We start from the raw sequence: 21,397 nt of genomic DNA on the forward strand, positions 1-21,397 counted from the left end.
TTACACTGTAACAATAGTATAAATCATCCAAGGGTAACTGACGGGCGTTGAGTAAAATTGATACATCACTATAACTAGAAAGAACGTCAAGCTGGCACTGGGAGAGGTAAACAGTTTGTACAGTGCTCGCTCAAAGCAAGCGCTCCGCTTCTAACAATCTAGCTCATTAACGTTGAAAATTCCTGTCCCTATCGTAAAAAATTATCGCAGATTAGTTAGTTCAACTTTGTGATATTTTCGTGAGTTAACGAGGTAAAGCGCCCAATAAAGTTGCGATGCAACGAGTTTCAAAATCTGCAGGCTCCTTAATTTTCTTTTGAAACCTATTTAAATTCCCCATCGCTTTAAGATTCGTGTCTGTGAAATGCTTTGCTCTGAGAAACGATGTAGCTGGAGATTTCATTAAACGACATCATGTTTCAGTGCTCCAAAACGATTAGGTATAACAATTATTAATTAGTACGTATCATACATTTGAGGAAGTTGTGATACAAATCTTCAACAAATACATTTAAAAGTGATTGAAACGACAACTCACTCAAATCTAAAAGTCACCATTACTACTGCATTGAGTACTTAACATTTTGCTAAGATAGAAAATCCAATAAACCGAATATTTACAATTCACTAAATACCCAAGTTACAGCCTTGAGCTTTAACTGAGCAGGGGAAATAGTATTAGTAGTATTCAAAGCTTTATATTAGGTTGTATTTCTACAGATTTATCTAGTCGTATTAAGTGTTTTGTAGTTCGTGGGATGGTGTGGGTAGTTATTTATTCACACGGATTAAAGATGGGTTTATGTTCGGACCTGTGTCCAGTCGTTCCACTCGAAACAGGTTGTTTTTCACCGATTGTATCGACGAGACTCGCTTTATTGCTCGTATGGAACATATTTACACGTTCAAATAGAATAAGATGTGTACCAACGATAAGTGACTTTTATTGGTGTTGCTAACCAGTATTCAAGGCTGGATATGGAACCAACTGTAAGTAAAAAGCCTTATGCGAAATTATTACTTATAAGATAATGCCACATTGAATTATAGTGTTATCTTTAGAAGGAATAGAAATAGCCTATATATATACTATATATGTACCTAATAAGTGCATACGATATTGAATTGTTACTTGATCACGGCCGCCATATACTTTAAGAAAATGTCGATTCCTAAGTTTTATTATCTTTGCGTTTCTACCCAAATTTTAAGTTCAAATCTTAACATGTGTAACAAGTTAACCAAGAGGAAATGAAGATTAATTCCAGAAAATTTTAAAATAAATTAATTACACGCGGCAACACTGTGTAATGGTAGCATAAAAAGTCGTTTACATATATCAAAATATCCAGATTATTCCGGGAAGACGGAATAAGCTTAGGCTTCTAAGAACATGTCTCAAGTCAAGTTGATGGCTCTCAGAGCATGCGGTATAATTACGCACCTGTATTTTTGTTGCTAGCTTTATATTTTAGGATTGCTCAAGAGAATATCAAGACCTCAACACAAATTTTGCAATTTTTAAGAACAAAGTTTAATATTTTTTTTTCTTCATTAAAATACTTCCAGTTTTATATTTATTCGTTTTAAATATGGAATACAAAATTGCTTAATTTTCTTAAAAATAATACATACTTTTGAATGGGCAAATATGTTTCACAGGCTAGCCAATATATTATTTTTTGTACGAAATCTCAAATGGAGATCAAAAAGTGTAATGCATATTCACCAATTGGCTATTTAACTGGGTAAAAAATAAAACGTATGAAGGTATTTAAATAATCAAATGTCGGTTTAATTGATCATGTTTATTAATTATGAGATTTTCAATATTTCGGCCTCATTAAAAAATGCTTTATAACTCCAAAATCCGTGACGTCACAATACACACAAGCTCCATATAAAATTGTGTTTTTGACATTAGACAAAAGTATTTGATTTGACTAGTTGGAGAATAACCAATTCTGAAAGCATACGCAAATCAGCATACGGAACCCAATTTCTAAACTGCCATTTTTTCAATGTTTACGAGCTCGCATCACCAGGTGTAGCCAGTACATACCAATTTGATTGTGTAATGACTACAGCTGCCTCGGGTCTTGTTTTGTTAATATTAACAGCTCATTTTCTTTTTAGAATACAGAGGCTGGTATTATCGTGGCTAGATTAATTATTTGGCTCGCATATATCTAATTATGTCTGAGTATAAGTAGTCGTTTAGTACGTCAAGAGTCTTGAAATATTTAGCGGACACTCGACAATTTCAGAATTTTTATAATGATAAGATAATTAGTAACTTAGTATAATTAGTATTAGTAACTTCCGATAGGTTATGTTTGTGTGTGTTTCGGTGATTCTTCGTCTTATGAAAAGTGTTTGTTGTTATGAGTGAATTAAAAATATTTGAGACATGAATTAAAGCTTCTTATTCATCAGTTTTTACAGTAAAAGATCTTTTAATTTTTAATTTTCTTACTTCATTTATTAAATGACTTCATTCTCATTTCCATATTGTACATTTTATGTAACGAGGAGGTAATGTTACGCGGACAAGTGACCTAACGACCCTCTACGATAGTTCACACACGCGATTCGTGACGGTACAACTGTGTAGTCAAGTGTTTACTGATAAACTATTCATTTGGACTCCCAAGAGGTCACCGATGAGGAATAGGGCGGAAATATTTGCTTAACCTGATTAAGTAGGTTAGCTGTTGCGTTTTTAGGAATAAGTAAAAAAGATAAAATGCTATTGAGGAATAATTTTTTTGCTGTGTAGTATTATTGTTGTTGATATTGAGCCATTACCAATGATTTCTCTAACATTAACATACTTTACCAATTTATAGTAAATATTTTTGACACTTTTAAGCGCTAATATTGGCGCTTAACTGATGATATTATAATGTGAAAGTGTAGTTGTTTGTTTGTCCTCCTTTATTTTGTGTGGTGATAGTTGGAAGTGTGAAAACATTATATGCTACTTATAGTAGCGAAACCGCGGTCAATAGCTAGTTAAAAATACATTTTTAGTAATGTTACATATTAAAAACATAAACAGAACAAACTCCACATAAAAAAGGTCACAATTAGGTTTATCATTTTCACTCAAATTATACTAAAACGTTTTTCTTGTTGACATTACTGGTAGCGTTTTAGATTATTATTAATTACGGCACGCAGCGGTTGTTGGTAAAAATGCAAAGTACATAGTTTCGCCCCCAATGGGGTTGGTACCCACTAATTAATTAGACATCACCTGCGACGCGAAACACCCTTGTCATAAAGTATTGACGACACAGAAGATGCATTTACACAGTAGCAAAAAAATCCAAAAATTAATTTAAATTTTTACTTTAAGCTAAAGTAATATGATATAGCTATCTTAATTAGCTTGTATAAATTAATATAAGGATAACAATAACTGTAACTCACGATCCGAAAATGTATGACTGAAAAGGAATCTGGAAATGGCTGAGAAGAAATGACGCCCATGTAAAGTAACTTATTTATACTTATAAAAGTGACATAAGACTTTTGTATGTAAATTAGTGATTAAGATCTACAATTACAAACATACAAAGCCCAAAATTACATTATCACAGGAGTTTCAATTTTGTTCTCTCGCTATTTTCCACCCAACTGTGGTTGTGTGATCTGACCGTAAATACCAATTTATGATATGCAATTAAATTATTTTAATGACACTAACTTCCGTTTCATGAAACGATGAAGCATCTGCTAAAGCAGTAAGTTTTAAGGTACTAGAATAGTTGCGGTTAAGTTGATACACAAAAGGTAATTACATATTGCGAGCATGTAAATTAACTCACCACATGTACAAAAACGAACTATTAATTAAGAAGGATACCTCAATTACCATAGAATTGTCTTGGAAACCCTCAATTTCAACATGCTAAAGTCTGTTAAACTTTGTAAGTATTATTAATTATTCGAAACGTAACACGTTTAATTCAACATTTACAAAGCAAACAAATGAAATAAATTATGCATCATTGCATGTCGAGACCTATTCGCGGGTTGTCGCCATAACTGCTCCATTTTAGCTTTATTTCCTTGAAAAATGGCTGCCGTTCGCTGCCTCGTTGGAAGAGCGAATTTGTTCCTAATATTTATGTGAGCTTGAAGCGAAATAATGATATGTATATAATTTGGGTCCCAAAGCGAGGCGCCCTGGGAGCTTCAAGTGAGAGCAACATTTGTGAGTGACTGAACAGGTGGGCGGCGGCCTCCTGTGGCCCTCTTATTACTCTATTTTTTGGTTCATTTCTATAACAGCTACCTATGAATGTGTGGGGAATGTGAAGCCATTTTTTCTTACGTACACCTCGTTTGCGTGTGTGGTCTGGTAATTTTTTAACACTTGTACGTGGTACGGAAATTTTCGACGTAGGTATATTGTTTACCATATTTATGATCGAATGCAATGTAAAAGGTTGCAAACCTTTTACGATTACAAATATGTGAATATTGATAGATTATCTGTTTAAAAATGAGGTTCAGAACTGACTATTAATAAGCAATTCATAACACGAATGATACGAGTATCTCTTAAGAACTTATCACAATCCAACAAGCAGTCACATGATGGATCGCCCATATTTGCGGCATTCTACAAAGCGTTACGGAAGCAAGGACATGGACTTATCCATCACCATCCAGAGTCGACTACAACAACCGTTGGATGAAAGTAATACCAGTCACTGACCGGATCATGCCCGAATATCTCCAGAAAGTCAGAGGGGCCAGGTTGCCGTGAAAAACGACGGCCATTAAGGAAGTGAATACATTTAAAATAATCGGCTTAGCCGTCCGACGTTGACGTATATTCGTACTTATCTCACGAAGATACCGGCACACAGATATCCCGAACTAATCCCTTACACAAACATCTGAAAAAGAGTCGGTACCGACACTCCTTGTACGGCCGGGCTTAGTAATTGAATGACTTGAGTCCCCGCGCCGCGTCTTGAACAAAAGAACCCAATAAATTTATGCTCATAATCTGACACGCTACCTTTATAGGCCTTTTTTTAAATATTGCCACTTTATTCACCTTTGTTGGATTCAGATATAAACTGTACAATATAAGTGACAGTCACAATATCGCTTTTTTATTATTTATCCAATTCTACGCTTACATAGATAGATATTAAGTATGAGGTTTTTAAATAAAAAACTGGTTATATTAAGAAATTTGAAAAGATTAAAGTAAACGTGCCAGAAACAGATGTAAAAATAGAAACGGTGTATAATTTTGGATTTTCATAGTAATTAGGATATCCCCATTAATATTTAAGCACTTCCTTTGAGTGGCGGTTGTTTTCTTTGAAAACAAGGTAAGTTTTAATGGAGTTACAATTCGTTGACCCTCGTTACAAAAAATAAAATAAAAATAGATCATAGAGAGTATTTCTGATTTAACGAGTACCATAAATAGGTACCTATCGTAATTGAGAATTTTGCAACGCAACGCAACGCAACGCAACGAGAGCGCAATTTTTTGAGCGCAAGTGTTCTGATACGTAATAAATTATATACCTAAACCTTCCCCAGAGATCACACTATCTATTACAAGACCTGCATCAAAATCCTGAGCGTAGTTTTAAAGATCTAAGCATACATAAGGACAGACAGCGGGAAGCGACATTGTTTTTATATACCACGTAGTGATGTAAGTTAGTAAGTTATAAGAAGAATATCAACAAAACAAACATTATTCACATTCCCACAAATCTTTCACACTAGACATTTATTTATCTTGGGCACTAGAAAGAACCTGTCACTTTAAAACAACATCGCATCGGTCCTCGAACGCTGAAGTGGCTACCACATCGTCCACGTATAAATGATTGTGAGGAATATCTTAAACTTGTAGTGTTTTCACTCTGAATAGTGTAAATGCAACTATAGTAGGCGTAGAGAAACAGAAGTGCAACTTTCAAATTTAACCCTCTGAACGCCGCCGTGACACTTCTTCTATCTTAAATGGCAGAATACGTTAGGAACGCTTAAAACTTAAGAAGTGCTTGGCGTTTCAGGATTGTTTCCGACGGACGCCTAAATGTGTCTATAGCATTTAATGGATTAAGTAAATAAATACATATATATATATATATATAATTTTTATTTATCAGATAAAAATACAACAGTATTACACCAAATTAAGAACATAATAACAAATGTTTAAACTCTGAGGTTTATCCTTATATGTTATAATGATTTCACAATTGCTAGTGCGAATCAATTATCGAATCTATTGCTGATTGCTAATTCTTTGCACTTTAAGTAGACTCAATACCAGCGTCTGGCTACTTTTCCAATTGCGTGATTCATGGACAAGACGAAGTTGATAAGACTGATAAGACGAAGTTTAAGGTCACTAAGCTCAAACCAACGATAAATATTGAAATAAAAAACCAATGAATTTAATATTCTGTAATTATTTGTATATTATTTGATCATGTGTACTGTAATTACGACAGCTCACACAGGAACCTGACCTGAGGGTACCTGACAAGTGCGGAGGCGGCCAAGAGTACAATTAATATGTGAGTTGTGGAGATAGAGGGCTAAGGGCCCCCAAACTAACGAATGACAGAAGACAATTTGCCGATGTTTGTCTATGAAATGTTTGAACGTTTTGATACAACATTGTGATAGTATATGTACACACTTTGAAATAAGAATTTAGACGATATCTTGAGCATATTAAAATCACTTTATGAATTTCTCAATTTATTATTTGCAAAATTTTGCATGCAGTTGTGCCGGTATTCTTTAATTGCCTTTTATTTACATTATATATTATATTATTTTATAATTTTGTAATCCTACCAAAACTAAATACCTAATGTAGTCTTACAAAATAAACACTCCAAAATACAAAAAGTCAAGTCTAAAATTATCACTTCAAAAGATTAAAACATCTATAACCGGCTGACGGGTTGATTATTCGTAAACATGACCAGCCGTCGATTAACTGAAGAGGCTTAAGAAGTCGATGGCCACAAATCGCTCAGCGAGGGCACTCGACAGAGCGACATCTACGACACTCCCGCGCATTAGCCGCCATTTCCGCGGCGCCTGCGCGCACGCCACCAAACCCTCCAACTCAACTCTGACGAATTAAGTTATTAACGCTCCAGACAGCTGTTCAACACAAATCAAAGGAACCACCACTCCAACAGACTTCACGTCCTCCCGTTTTATTACCGTTTTACGAGCACTTTCATATTCAACTCTCCGTCATAATACCTAGTGAGGGTGCCAGCGATTGTTTCCACGACAAAATTAATACCGGTTCGTGTTTATTTTACACTGTCTAGCGACATCCTCGGTTATTGTTCTTTGAAGTTCCCGCTTTCCGTACCTTTGATCCTTCCGATATTAACTCTGATATGCGACCCGAAATACATTTTGCGAACGCAAACTTCTCTTTAGAGGTAAATTATTTACTTAGTGGCGAAATATCGTTATTTACGCGCCCTGTAAGTAACTGTAAAGCCGAAGGGCTCACTACCTCGTCAGCAATAATTCTACTTAACTCCAGCATATTTTGGCAATATTCCGTGCCCCCGTCTTGTCATCGCACCGCCTGGAAATATCGTAAAGCGAGGCAGTTATAAATTATTTACAGTTTCCACGCGAATGCTGTGTATTTGTCACCCGCGCCGAGGTATTAAGATATTGCTTCGTATTCCTATGGGCCTCATTACAGGGCGAGTCGCGACACCTCTAATATTTCATCCCTATAGGAAGGGCCACGATAAGACGAAACGCTACTCAGCGAAACATCGGCTAAAAAGATATGCAAAATTCCTCCAAGTTTTCTCATTTTCCTGAAATTCTTGATGGTGTTTCGCGAAGGCATTCTTTGTATATTTACTCTTCATTTCATTAGTAGGAAACCTTTCGTGGGAACTAGCGGAAGAGCGATTCGCTAAAAAGGTTGTTTTGATGGTAGTTACATTTAGGTAATTGGTGTACGGCTGCGAAACAGTTTTATAGCCCATAGCGGCGGCCGTTTGGGGCTACGCTAGCCCAATCATTGTCAGTCTTTGCCGCCGGCTGAATTTAATACGGGATACGATGTTAATGGAACAAATTTAAGTATCCCACGGATAAATTGGCTTTCAAGATTTATAGAACAACAAACTGCCGAATGTGTGTATTTAAATGAAGAGGCCGCTATTTACGATCCTTTGCAACATATAAGCGGGCAACTGTGTAATCTTTAATCGTAAATATTAATAACTGTCTGAGTTACGCTAATCTCTAGCTTTTTGAAATATCTAAAGTCATCATCATGGCGTCATATTGGAAGAAAAATGTCGTTGCGGTGTAATGACTGCGCCCGCGCCCATCAGAAAGACCCACGGATCAATTTACTCTCACAATGACCTTAATATAAAGTCGTCGGAGAGTAATAATTTTCATGTATGAGTATTAAAGAAATTCTATGTTGATGTTATCTGAAGCGTGAGTCGCGTGTGCGAGAGGAAACCGAGCTGGGACGTTATTAAAAAAGCACATGTGGCCCGAGATGTGTATCGCAGCGTTTGTTAATTACTTTTGACATGCAGCATATGATTCAATTATCATATGATTTATTCTTAGTGAAGGGTCGGATGTGCGGAGCGCGGGGCGGCGGGTTGCGCAGTTTATTTAAGCGTTAACTATCACATTAATTTACGAAAAGATCTCGTTCCCGGCAGATGGCAGGCATCTCATGAAAACGGTAGCAACATGTTTTTTTTTTGCTCACATACTTGACACGCTACCGATTTGTGTGGGCCGAGGACCTCAGCGATGGAATTTTGACGACGCAGAATATTTAAAGCTACAATCTTGCTAATTCCCTGGGTGTGTTTCAAATCGTGTGGAACGAACTCAAAGCTTAGCATAATAAAATCGATTTCTATCGACACATCGAGAACAAGTCGTTGATATGGTAATGAAGTCGAGCACATAAAATATATAGTGTCACCGACACTACCCATGTTCTGTGTCCGAACGATTTTAACATACAAATTTTCCTTGGCGCTATTATAAAACCATAAATTCTGTGATTATCGCGTGCCACATCTTAAAAGTCGGTGTTATTCACATAAAAACAGCTTTAATTGCTTAACTCATCCGTCGCGTAGCCGCATAATTCACCTGGGACCGCTTTCACACCAAAGTTCGCTCCGGCTTCGTTAAACCAGAAAACCTGTTAGTAATAAATACTAATTACTGGTAAAATAACACGATAACATCGCAACCAAAATTCTTAGCATTATAATGCGGCAATACCTCGTTGGCAACTTTAAAAAAAATCGTTACCATACATAGTAAATCTCGCGTGACGCGTAATGGTCTTAAGAGCTTATTTATAGTCGTCGGTCGTTTTGAGTGAACCGTTTAATAAATATTATCACACTGTAAGTCGTCAACAAACGTGAGAAGAGAGCAGTTTGACCCGGTTCGTGATATTTGTCTCATTTTGGAGATTAAAATGTGATCGCAGCGGAACGACCTCTTCAGTTTGTTGAGACTGTCTTTACAATAAATATCGTAGGTTTATGGATTTAAGGAGTATCTTGTATAATTAGACTGGTTCAAAATGGCTCCGCGTTTGAAGTGTTCTTGAATGACAAAAGAGGCCTTATATCAGCCTGCAGGAAGGGAACTTGGGTTAATTCCAAAACGCTTCAATGACATCTCAAGCGATATTGCATTTTGAACAAGGCAAAGTTTTTATACGTATCCGGTTCAATTAAAAGAAGATTCCGATGAATTACTAGCAAACAGGATAAAGAAATTGGTACTACACAACATGGATTTTAAATAGATTGAAAAGCTTAAAAGGTCTTAGAGCCTCTTTTTATAAGATAGGTGAGTACTTATATAAAGAATCATTAGCAATCATTTAGTAAAAAAAGATTTTTAAAGATGCTCTCATTGCTTTTTAAAACATATTTATTTTATGTATGTTGGTAACCAGTAGATTGAGATTAATACAGAATTTGTATCTAAATTTATACCAACGTATTCTAACAACAATGAAGTAACGAAATCATTAGTAGGACAAAGTCTTGGCGGGGTTCCCACATTTGCCACCACATGGCTCGCATTGAAACATGTCTCTGCTACTTTCAATAAATCCGGATTATCATTTATTTGAGTACACAACATCGTGACGAGGACTACAATACTGAATTTGAGTTTTATTTCCTTGTAGCACAGTCTAAAATTAATCGGGGATTAGTTTTAAATGTGCGAGTATTGTGCTTTCACGGTGGAGGAAGTGCGTGTTATTGCAGCTTATGTTTCGAAGTCGCCCGCTGAGATATTCGTGGCACCCGTCCGTTTTTTGTGACAGACCAACAGAGTGCCATAAATAATAGGTAGAGGGGTTCCAACCAAGCGCTTTGTAATAAATTCGATGCTCTTTTGGTAGCAAGAAACGGGCCATCCGGGATTGAATTATGGTGATGCGCTAAGCCTGCAGACGGTTCGGGAATCAGCCTTTTTATTTCCTTTTCATTTCGCGCTCTGTGCCATTATATTACATTTGTATCATTCAATATTCTCGGAAATGGCTCATACCAATGCAGTACAAGTCCATTCTGTTACACGCTCACGGAATTGAGTATCAAGTTACTTACAACTTACTTCTCAAAGAAACGCGGCACCTCGGTATTGTCTTTCTCTTAAAACGGAAAACATTTAAATCGCTAGGGACCGTCAATATTCCGTTTCCAAGTAAAACAAAAGCGTCTAGAGAGGGCGGTTTTAAACTAAGATAGATTAGTGCATCGCTGAGCAGCGGACAACACGACACCGGCCGGATTATGTACCAGTCTGTTTGAGAAACGGCCTGTTTGCTTGCTTTGCTGGCGAACAAGGGGATATTGCTCGTAATATATGCCTAAGGTATCGATTATCTATAACTGATTCGTACATACTCTAATGACAAAACAAAGACCGTTAACGTAGAAAAATGTCATGAGCATTTCAACATCCATTTTATATGTACGAGTACGTTATGATGTTTGTTCCACCCCTAAATTACATATCTGCTTAAAATAAACGACGACGTTAGAACAAGTTTACACACTTAAAGAGCTGACGACTACAATCTATTCTGAGTTATGAAAGCGGTGTGTGTATCACATAAAAGACTTAAGATACCTGTCATGGTCTGAGTAATGTTTGTCCCGTGAGAGTGACTAGTATAGAGTTACTGGTAGGCGAGGAGGGCCTCTCAAATTACCCCGGATAAGTCAATCATTGGAAACGTCCACGTTTGCCCGAAATAAAACTGTATACGAATGTTGCGTGGCGTGGCGGTGTGTGGCGCTCCTGGCATAACGCGTAGCGACAGCCGACATGTTTTGTGCGAGAAAATAAAATTGATGGCGCACGGAGCCGGACTTAAATAGCACACTATTCGTGTTGCAGCTAAATGCTTTTGTCTATTTTATAACGCTTCTCCTCCATTCGAGTTACATATTAGTTTTTCTGACAGATGTTAAATTCACCCGAAAATATTTCGGGCACATTTTCTAATTCGCGCTCCATAGTAATAAAAACAGTTTAACGCATTTATTAGCTGAAAGGGAGATAATTGGACAAGTGTTAGCGAGTCTGCGGCGAGGTCCAATTTCCTGCCCGGCCCGCAGTCTTCGAGCAAATAGCTCTTTGCAAATCAAACAAGGGACTGCCTGCCGAATTCACATATCAACTTCGCATTGTTTCTCTCCCATCATTCGGGCTAACCAGAGGCGTTTTCGATTATCTGCCCTCCGGAGAACAAAGCCTGTGACCGCAGAACCAAGTCAATTACATAGTTCAACAACTCAGCCCTTATAACTTTCATGGGCTACCACCGGAATACAGAAAAGGGTATCTGTTTTCAATACTGAGGGCGATGTGCGATTGACCCTTTTGAGTGTCCGCATTGACTTTTAAATTACTAATCTCGCGGGAGTACACAGAAGCAGAGCCTGGGAGTGGGTTGTTTAAACGGTCGAGCGCACTTGCATATCTTCATTAGCGACGGCTAAGCAGCTACTTAGCGCTCAGTGCTTACTCAACACTTATGTGGCGATCGCATACTTGGATACTCGAACATTACAAAATCGAGCAAATTCCTCATTTTCCCAACTAAAGGTTTATATTTATAAACCTTTAGTTGGGAAAATGAGGAAAGCGAGGAAATATAAAGATTATGCTTTACAATAGCGAGCTATAAGTTATGCGCAAAAGGGTCTTTCTCACAAATCAACAATCTATGTATGCGGGACTGGCCATTCTACCATTCCTAAACACGAATTGAATTTTGATGGAATATAAAAATTTGGGATACTGCGCTATGCATTAATATGGTTGCATTAGCATAAACTTATTTCACAAATACACCCGTAAACAAACAAACGGAATAAAATATACATATACAAACGTAATGAATTAACATTCTTTCACATCGTTTAAGCTTCAACTGTGATACATAACTCGTTTTCCGGAAACAATTTAACTTGCTAACCGCTATTACATACGATAGAGAATAGCAGGGGAGTTATTAATGTTTATCTAGCATCGGTAGGCGAGTAGTAAACGAAGCACAGGGAGCTACGGAAAGCAGCGAAGCGCACCATTTCAACTGATAGCTCTATAACATTTTTTTTGTTCAACGTCAGACGCAGTACCCTTTCAACTCGAATGAATTGCTTAATTTTTCCACACTGGTAACGAATGATGGTTGCCTGCAATCCAAATGAATTAACATCATCTACATTTCGTAAAAATATATAGGTAATTGCTTAAGTGATTCTATTGTGCTATAGAAATCATAGAGCTGTGTAATGTTCGACAAATATTTGCTGCCGGTCAGGGGTATAGTTCTGACAATGGAACGAGAGGTTTTGAATTTGGAAAATTAATTTGTCTTCTGATTTATTTGGCAGTTCCATCAAAACTGGCCTTGAGAATGTCTGTGATATAGACGCAAATATTTAATAAAGGGTTACTAAAATAAAGTACGAACGTTTATAATTATAATTTTAATTAATTTAATAATTCGACCGAGGACTTATGAAAGATCAAGGAGGGCCGACTCCAAATAATTGGGAAAGATACAGAAAGAACAAAAATTAGTCCAATTAATGAATACCAAAAATAAACCTTAGGCGATCAGAAAGTTATATGAAAGTTGATGGGGTCCAAAGTGGCTTCGTACATACAGCATGGAATAGTATTTATGTTAACTAAATTATCATTAGAGCCATATGACTGTTAAAATAAATCATAAATATACTTCGGAAAATAAATCAAGGGTATTACGCAAGCAGTTATTATATGAAAGGGACATAATACGTATACATACGTTGAGCATTATAAACGCCTCTCATTGCTGTAATACGGGCAGCTATAAAATGTGTTCTCTCTCGGTCCACTGCTTATTAATGAGATGAAATTGTTAATAACGGTGGGCACAGTGAATAAAAATAACGATTAAGTGTGTTAAACTGCCGTAACTGATTGGAATTCGGTTCGGCAGTAGGCTATTGTATCGGGAATAATAGAAGTGTTTATGTTTGGGTTATTTTTTACCAAGTTCTAAACAGCCGTCTACCTGGCATCGCAGACCATCCATCACGCGTCATAACGAGAAATTATTGTCCGTTTTTATTAGCCTTCCTGGAACGTTGTAAAATATAACTTTATTTGCAAACATTGTGTTACAGCGAGTAAATAAAGTCAAACTGACACATACCTTTAGAGCATTTGGCTTTAAATTTTATAGAAATACCAACACCAAATGACGAAAAAATACTTTATTTCCTTTTGGAAGAATTTAATTTTTCGGGAACAATAATATAAGCAAAACCGTTTTTTTTTATCCAAAATATAATAGAAAGAAAAACTGTGCCATAATGTATGATCATGAATTATCATGATTATTTAGAATACCTACTTACCTACTAAAAATGTTTTAGCGTAAAATAACAATCAATTACAGCGTTTTACATTTACACGTATTATAAGAGATACACTCCCCATGATAGCTATGTAATCGCGATATCAGTGCTCCAACCCGACTCTTACCATAGTTTTTTATTGAATTTAAATGTCTGAATAAAACAATCCATTGTTTATGCATATGAGCCTCAGTCTTTGTTTCTGGAGATCAGAACAAGCGACAAGGGCGTTTAACAAGAAAACCAGGATTGTTGCCTAAGTATGACTTAAGTAATCCTTAATGGCTCGGAATAGAGTTTAATATAGAGTGATTTATTTGGCCGTATGAGTGTAAAGTCTGGCGTATTTAGTATGCAGATTAGACAACGGATACCCCGTCTACGCCCTGCCATCCTACGGAACACACGCACAGTCTAATGTAGAAATTTCTATGTACATATGAGTTTTGCAGCGAGCAGCAAACTTGGGCTACGCTGGAATGTTTAGCATAATGATGAGGGTGAATTTGGTGTTCCGACTACAAAATTGTAAGACCTGTCGATCTTCAAAACATGTCCTCTATTAAGACAATACAAAATAAACATTAATTAATTTAAAAGTTTATGGTTTTTATTTTATTTTTAATGTTTAACGCTTACCGAATCAATGTAAGGAGATTTCAAAACCGTTGATAGTATACCTGAAACATATGAAAGTTTTGTTAAATAGGTTGATCCTACAGCATCGTTAAGACAATCTCTGCTAAAAATACAAGAAAAAAATTAAACCCACACATAAAATCACATAATACATCCTTATACGGTATCACAAACACGTTCAAACATAAGCCTTCAAATAAATGTGCATATCATTACACTAACAAGTCGTCTAGTGTGGTCCATAGAAAAGCCATTCTTTTTTTTTTATGAAAAAAAGTTATTGGTATCAATTAATGGTTTAACCTCAACGCATGTAAGAGCATTAGAGTCATTTGGATCATTAGAAGGTTGAGTTTTGAACCTCTAATTAATTAAAAGCTATTAAACCAAATTGTTGTTATTAAGCTTTTTGTGCTTTACTTATTTCGAGTTTTATTTTTATGGAAAATGATACCTATACGTTATTAGTTTACTTCATTGCTGTGTTTATTGCTTTATTTCTGTAAATATAGATTAAATTACCAGAGAAAACTTCTAAAAAAATTTTAATTACAAAAAACAAAATTCGTACCGTACTTTCTACATAATGTGGATATGTAAAGTAAGTAACTGTAATACAATATCTTATTTAATCAGTCCGGGACAGAAACGTAACATTATTGCAATAAAATAAATACATGATTTTACACTTAATAAAAAGCCTCCTAATTTAGTAAAGTAGTAAAGAGAAAAGACACTTGAAATGATATTTAATAAATTTTATGCAGAGAGTTCAAATTGCATTGGCATAATAGAAGGTAAGTATATAGTACAATTTTAACAATAACAGCGACTATACTGATGCAATGACTTGGCGGTTAAACAATATCTGTTTCACGATTAGAACGAGCATTGTTCATTGATTTCGTACACCTGGCTCCACGCCAACATGACGTGAGTGAATGTAAACATTTACACGACATTCGGACACACGTTAAACTTTTTAAAACTGGAATAACTGACACCTAAAATATTAAAAACAATGTTAATATACACATTTTTAAAACAGCTATTAAATAAATTTATGAGCTTACTGAATGGGTAGGTATATAATGAGTATTCGCACGTTTAGTGGAAATACAGTGTTACAGAATTGGATTTATATTCTGTACCTATAATATTTAGATGACATAATTATTGACTGAATCGATCGATTAAGAACAAATGTAAAAAATAATTAATTTTGAACATACTTTCGTTTCAATTCGGATATAGCAAAAATGTAATTTCATATTGTCAGAAATCAATAATGTCAAAGCATCTCTTAGCATGGGGCCAAAATGAAACAAGCCAAACTGATAAATTAAACAACATACGCAAATTACACACAACTAAAATCGTGTTGCATCGCACAGATATGTAGCAAAGTATGCTAATGTGACTATAATGGGTCAAAAACAATAGTCCAGTCGGTGGGTAATAGAATCCCTAAGTAATATTAAGCAAGTTCCATCAATCATCCAAGATATCGTATATGATCTTATCTGAAATGAAACTCATCATTTATAGATCTGTCCGTCGGCGTTGGTCGAATGTTATTAATAGATTTCTATCTGGTCATCATCTGAATCTGGTAACGGTAATCTCAGTCATTTTGTCGGCCCAATGATATGAGTAACAAATTATTGAGACTCGCATTGAAATATCGATATGTAGCAGCTCAACAGCAAGCTTAGACGGTAACGTTTTTATACATAGTATTTTTTGTACGAACTAGATACTAATGAGAGAATTAATGGTTAAGATTGATATCGAAGCTATTTCGGATTATACAGAGCCGGCAATTTGATTTTTTTTTTAGTAAATTAACATATATGATATGAGGAATATAAATGAGGTATCGCGCGAAGTTTGCTTTTTGAAATTGATATTAATGATGATAGTATGTACTTAATGCAAGCGTTTTTGTAAGAAATCTAAATTAATTTGTGTAAATTAGTACGATATATGACCAAGGAACTAAACGAAGTGATAGTCCGGTACGTACAAAATATACGAAGAAATATCTAACAAATACTTTAATAAAGCATGTACTTTTTATCCCTCTTCATTATTCTTCAAAGTGGTCGACATTACATACGTATGTACGTGTGCACGTCGTCGACGTCGACTTTCCTGAAAATTTTGATGGTGTGGTTAGTCATTGTCATTGATCCACAATACAGCTGAATTAATATCAACGACGATATCCAAATAATAAGCATCATCATAAAATTGTTCCATCCCAAAGAACACTACAACTTGAGAACGAAAATTCAAACAATCAAATGTTTGGACGTTTCCGAGGTAATTCGAGCTTTGCTCCTAACTGGCGGTTGTAAACCACTAAAACGTTACGACGTGCATTAACGGCTAATAATTCGTCGGTGACGATTTCGAAACGTCACCACACGGACATTCCGTGAGATGGAAGATTAGGAACATTGACAGCAACGATAAGTTAAAACTTTTTTCTTGTATTACTATAATCGCGCGGCCCGATGGGAGAGCGTGATAAGGCCATGTCAATATCATTACGGCTGGCCAACACGGGCTCTTAACAAGCCGAGCTACTTTCGAGTAATGAGTGTTTTTATCTGTAGATGTTTTACACGAACGCGTCTTGTAACTCGTTTGTTGGGAGTACGCTTTCCTGATTAATTTCGGATACCTAATATTAATAAATATTGATTTTGCTGTTGGTGGGATTACAAAATATATATTATCTTATTACTCAACCCCATTTCTGTTATTTCCAATAAGCCAATTCTGTTAAATAATATTTGTATTGATATTTGTTCCTTTCATATTGCCTTGTTCAAGCATAGTTAACTTGTAGGGAAACATAATTATACGTTTCAATCGGATAACTATAATATTATATAATCAATGGTAGGTATTATAGTTAGTACAGTAGGACATTATTTCAACTCTAGTGAGCTAAGTGAAGCTTAATCCACTTAACAAGCTATATATACATTTATGGATATTAATTTGAAACAGAATATAATTGTGACAGCAGATATGTTAGTAAACTAAAAAAGATAAATGAAGTTATGTAACGATAATCACAAACAGACCGTTCGCTACAAAGTTATAAAATAACGTTCAAACTAATGATGAGTATTGTTTAACTTAGTTACAGTTTATTATTGAAGTTACATAAACATTTCTTATCAGACTTATTTTAGTATCAAACGTATTTGGAAATCAAGAAGAAGACAATTTAATTAAAACTTTCATCCACCTTTATTTTATGTTCGCTTAAGTATCCATTTATGTTAGTTTTATAGCTCAAATATCTTAATGCCCCTTGCTTAACTTTTTTCTTTAAACTATATCTTATGAGCTACTTTACAGCAATTTGTATAAGATGCTTTTAAAATAAACTGTTAAATGTTATTAATTATGAATATTATGCAAAAACGTTTTAAACTCAACACTATCGCATAGCCATATCCAGGATTTGAAAAAAAAAATCCGCTAAGATGACGAAAGATGTTAAATGACTTATTTTTTGTCCTCTTTGGTTATTGGTGGCGCCAAATGCTCCGTTTGGAACCAATCATGTATTCCTCCCCTATTTCCTCATACTGTAAAAAATGGACTGTTGTGTAACGAACGCTCAAAACCTTCGTCATCAGAGGCGTGGTAACTCATAAGATTTGGACGCAAACAAGTTTTATAACTAGTTGCATTAATTTACATAACACCTATGCACCATAGTGGCCTGGCAATATTAATAGGTTTACATAGTCAAGTGCACTCCATTGAACATTCTCAAACACGCCTTGTGGACTAACGCACAACAAATATATGCGACAGGTGTCCCCTATTTACATACAATTTCCAGAGACATACACACAATAACTCCTTCTTTAGCATTAGATCCGGTGCGATCGGTTTTATTGATTCATTATTATTTTTATTTTTAGCCGTAAATTTTCTTAGTAACAGTTCATCATTAGGTAGGTACATTATTTATAGACACTGACGCCGGATATCCACCTCAAGCAATATCTGCAAATACTTGTTGCGATAGGAGGATATTAACTTTTATGGGTAATAATATAACTAATTAATAACTTACTAGAAATCTATAAATTACATGTTCTGCAAATAAAATGTCTTTTATCTTCATCTTTACATTAACCTGCTGTCCTGAAAACTTGTGAAAAGAAGATAAGTAAGACATTTTTTAAAATATTTTAAGAAATGCACGAACAAAGGCAAAGCTACGAGAACCTAACAAATTAATGCCAACCAGACATCGTTTAAATTACAAACATCGCGTTTTGTAAAAGACAGTTATAGTTCTAGAACAAGCAAGTATTGATGAGAAGCCCACGCTTAAACTTTTGTTCACTTGTCAGCTTTGTGTAGAAATAATAGGAAAAGCAAAGCTTCGTAAAATATGTATTATTAGGTTCGTAGAGAGTCGTTCATAGTAATAGTTGCTATATGACACTGTGTGTAACGTAATACGTATTACGTTATTCAAAGTTATAAAAATATATTTAATATACGTATTAAGCTATCTTTTATTAATACCTAACATAAATATCTTTAATTAATTTTAGTCATCAACCTATACCGTGCTGATATTAGGTTACCTTGCGCAAAAATTGATTGGTCATAGAAACATAAATGTATTTAAAGTGGGTACCAAGTTTTTTTTTGTTTTAAATATACTTCTTCTTCTAAAAAAATAACATACTATTCAATAATTTAATTAAAATACAGTTTCCATATAAATAATACATTTGTTACGTAAAGTTCGCGAACAGAAAATGTTAGGCAAACAATAGTTGTAGGCCACCCTTGTCGACGGGGCTACGCCCAGCCAGAGTCGTGATGGGCACTGCCTACTGCAAGAAAACGTGGGGCTCCAGTCAACGCATAAATTAACAATCGTAAAATAAGACCCGTAACTATGGTAATGACTTCACGAATATGTCATCTAAATATAAAACAATGAACGCTGTGAACATTCAAATTATTTTATTTTAAATTTAAATCGTGGTTATTATCCTTTAAGTTAGTTTTAATAAATCTAAATATGTATTTAAATTAATATTTACTGTTGAAATATTAATGAGTTCAAATAAGAGAAGCCCATTTAAACTGATGAAAATCTGTGAACAAATCCAAGAGGATTCATTTGACAAATATTTGTATTAGCAAGCGATCAATATCAATTTCCGCAGTTAGCTACTCGCTGTTGTTCTAGCCATAACTTTATCCCCACTAAGTTTTATACCCACTCGCTGATATCTCAGTCGACGCGCACTGAATACCAATAAGAGGTGTAAACTAGAAATGAAATACTCACGAAATACATGTTTATTACTGTTACACTATCTTTGACGTTGATATACAGCTACGGAATTTGATTATTGCTCCTCAACTTCACATTGATCTTAGTTATTCGATGTTATCTGACATAACTTACCTATCTGATACATACGTAATGTATCATCAATTTAACATTGATAGATATAGGTAAGTTTCAAATTTATTAAATTATGTTAATACACAAAGCAGATACTCTATACAATCTCCTTTCCTATAGATACCCCTAAAGAAAATAAAATGTTCCATCTTAGTTGCGTTGGTGTCTTTACTCACGTTATCGTTATTAGCTTTATTATTTCGGGGGACGCCTTTATTGTGCTGTAAATATTTTATTCGACGATAAGAGCCATATTCATATAAAACAAATTGATCGAGGAATAGAGACCAGGGTTTTGGAAGGTTTACGAGATACGTGGGTGGGTTTAATTGATACGGTGAGATTGTGCGAACGACGCCGCTCATATATTAATATTTAACATCACTGTTTAGAGGCCTAATGCATAATTATTCAGTTAAGCCCGAGCACAGGTTGTTGGAACAATGAAACCTGGGCAGGATAATGTTTGATTATACTTAAGTAATAATTCCTATTATATATGCACACAAGCGGTATCAAATATTCATTGTTGTCTTAAACATTGAGATCTGCTTTAAAATCAATATAATCATGTTTGAACAGTGAATGAGTTGTAATTTCCTTACTTCCCCATATCTCGTTGTAGCCCAGAGCGTTTTCTCAACACCAGTCATGAAATGAGAGGGGGCATATCTTTTCCTTTATCAAAAGATTAAACATTCACCCTTTTATTATAAGCACACAATGCACATGGTTTCGGTAGCAGTATATTTATTAGAATATAATTAAGTGAGCGAGGAGCGCAATGCGTCAGTCGCGTTGGGATTACGTTGCCAGAGTTGAACAAGCCATATATTGCTCAGAATATAAAGCTGAATAAGCTGTATTAAATGTTCCTTAACCCTAATAGCACGTTATCGAACATCTTATGTATTATTCAAAGAAGATTAGAGGTGGGCGCGGTGGGTGCGTGCCGTAGGATTTGTCTTAATGTTAATATCCGAAAAGTATTTCAATATAAAAATCGGCTCGAATCAAACTCAGCGGGGTTGCTAAGCCGGGCCGCCGCGACTGTTTGAAATAAAATTATTAAAGTGTCTGATGATTAATTAAACCTTGAATTGATTTCGGGAGCATTCGCCTCTTACCGCTTCAATTTATTATTTGTTTATTCAATAATATTTATATTGCAAATTAACTCAAACATCTATATCTATTTCATATAGGGATGATATCTTTGACATGGATGAAATTTTAAATCGGATATTGAATCATATTAAATGACAGGTATTAAACGCGCGTTTAATATCTGTCGTTTACC

At 35.2% G+C, this 21,397-nt stretch overlaps 1 protein-coding gene across 2 annotated transcripts in view; it reads right to left on the bottom strand.

Annotated features, from left to right (window-relative positions):
- The window catches only part of LOC128678173 (protein artichoke-like), a 60,781-nt gene that overhangs the window by 24,362 nt on the left and 15,022 nt on the right, over positions 1 to 21,397 (bottom strand). The window contains exon 2 of one of the 2 annotated variants that reach the window (XM_053759544.2): positions 14,628 to 14,668. The exons of the other annotated variant lie outside the window; for it this stretch is intronic. The gene's annotated coding sequence lies outside the window, so the exon portion shown is untranslated. The remainder of the gene's footprint in view (positions 1 to 14,627; positions 14,669 to 21,397) is intronic. 2 annotated transcript variants of the gene reach the window in all.

This window comes from Plodia interpunctella, chromosome 2 (genome assembly GCF_027563975.2).
Source record: "Plodia interpunctella isolate USDA-ARS_2022_Savannah chromosome 2, ilPloInte3.2, whole genome shotgun sequence".
Lineage (NCBI taxonomy): Eukaryota > Metazoa > Arthropoda > Insecta > Lepidoptera > Pyralidae > Plodia > Plodia interpunctella.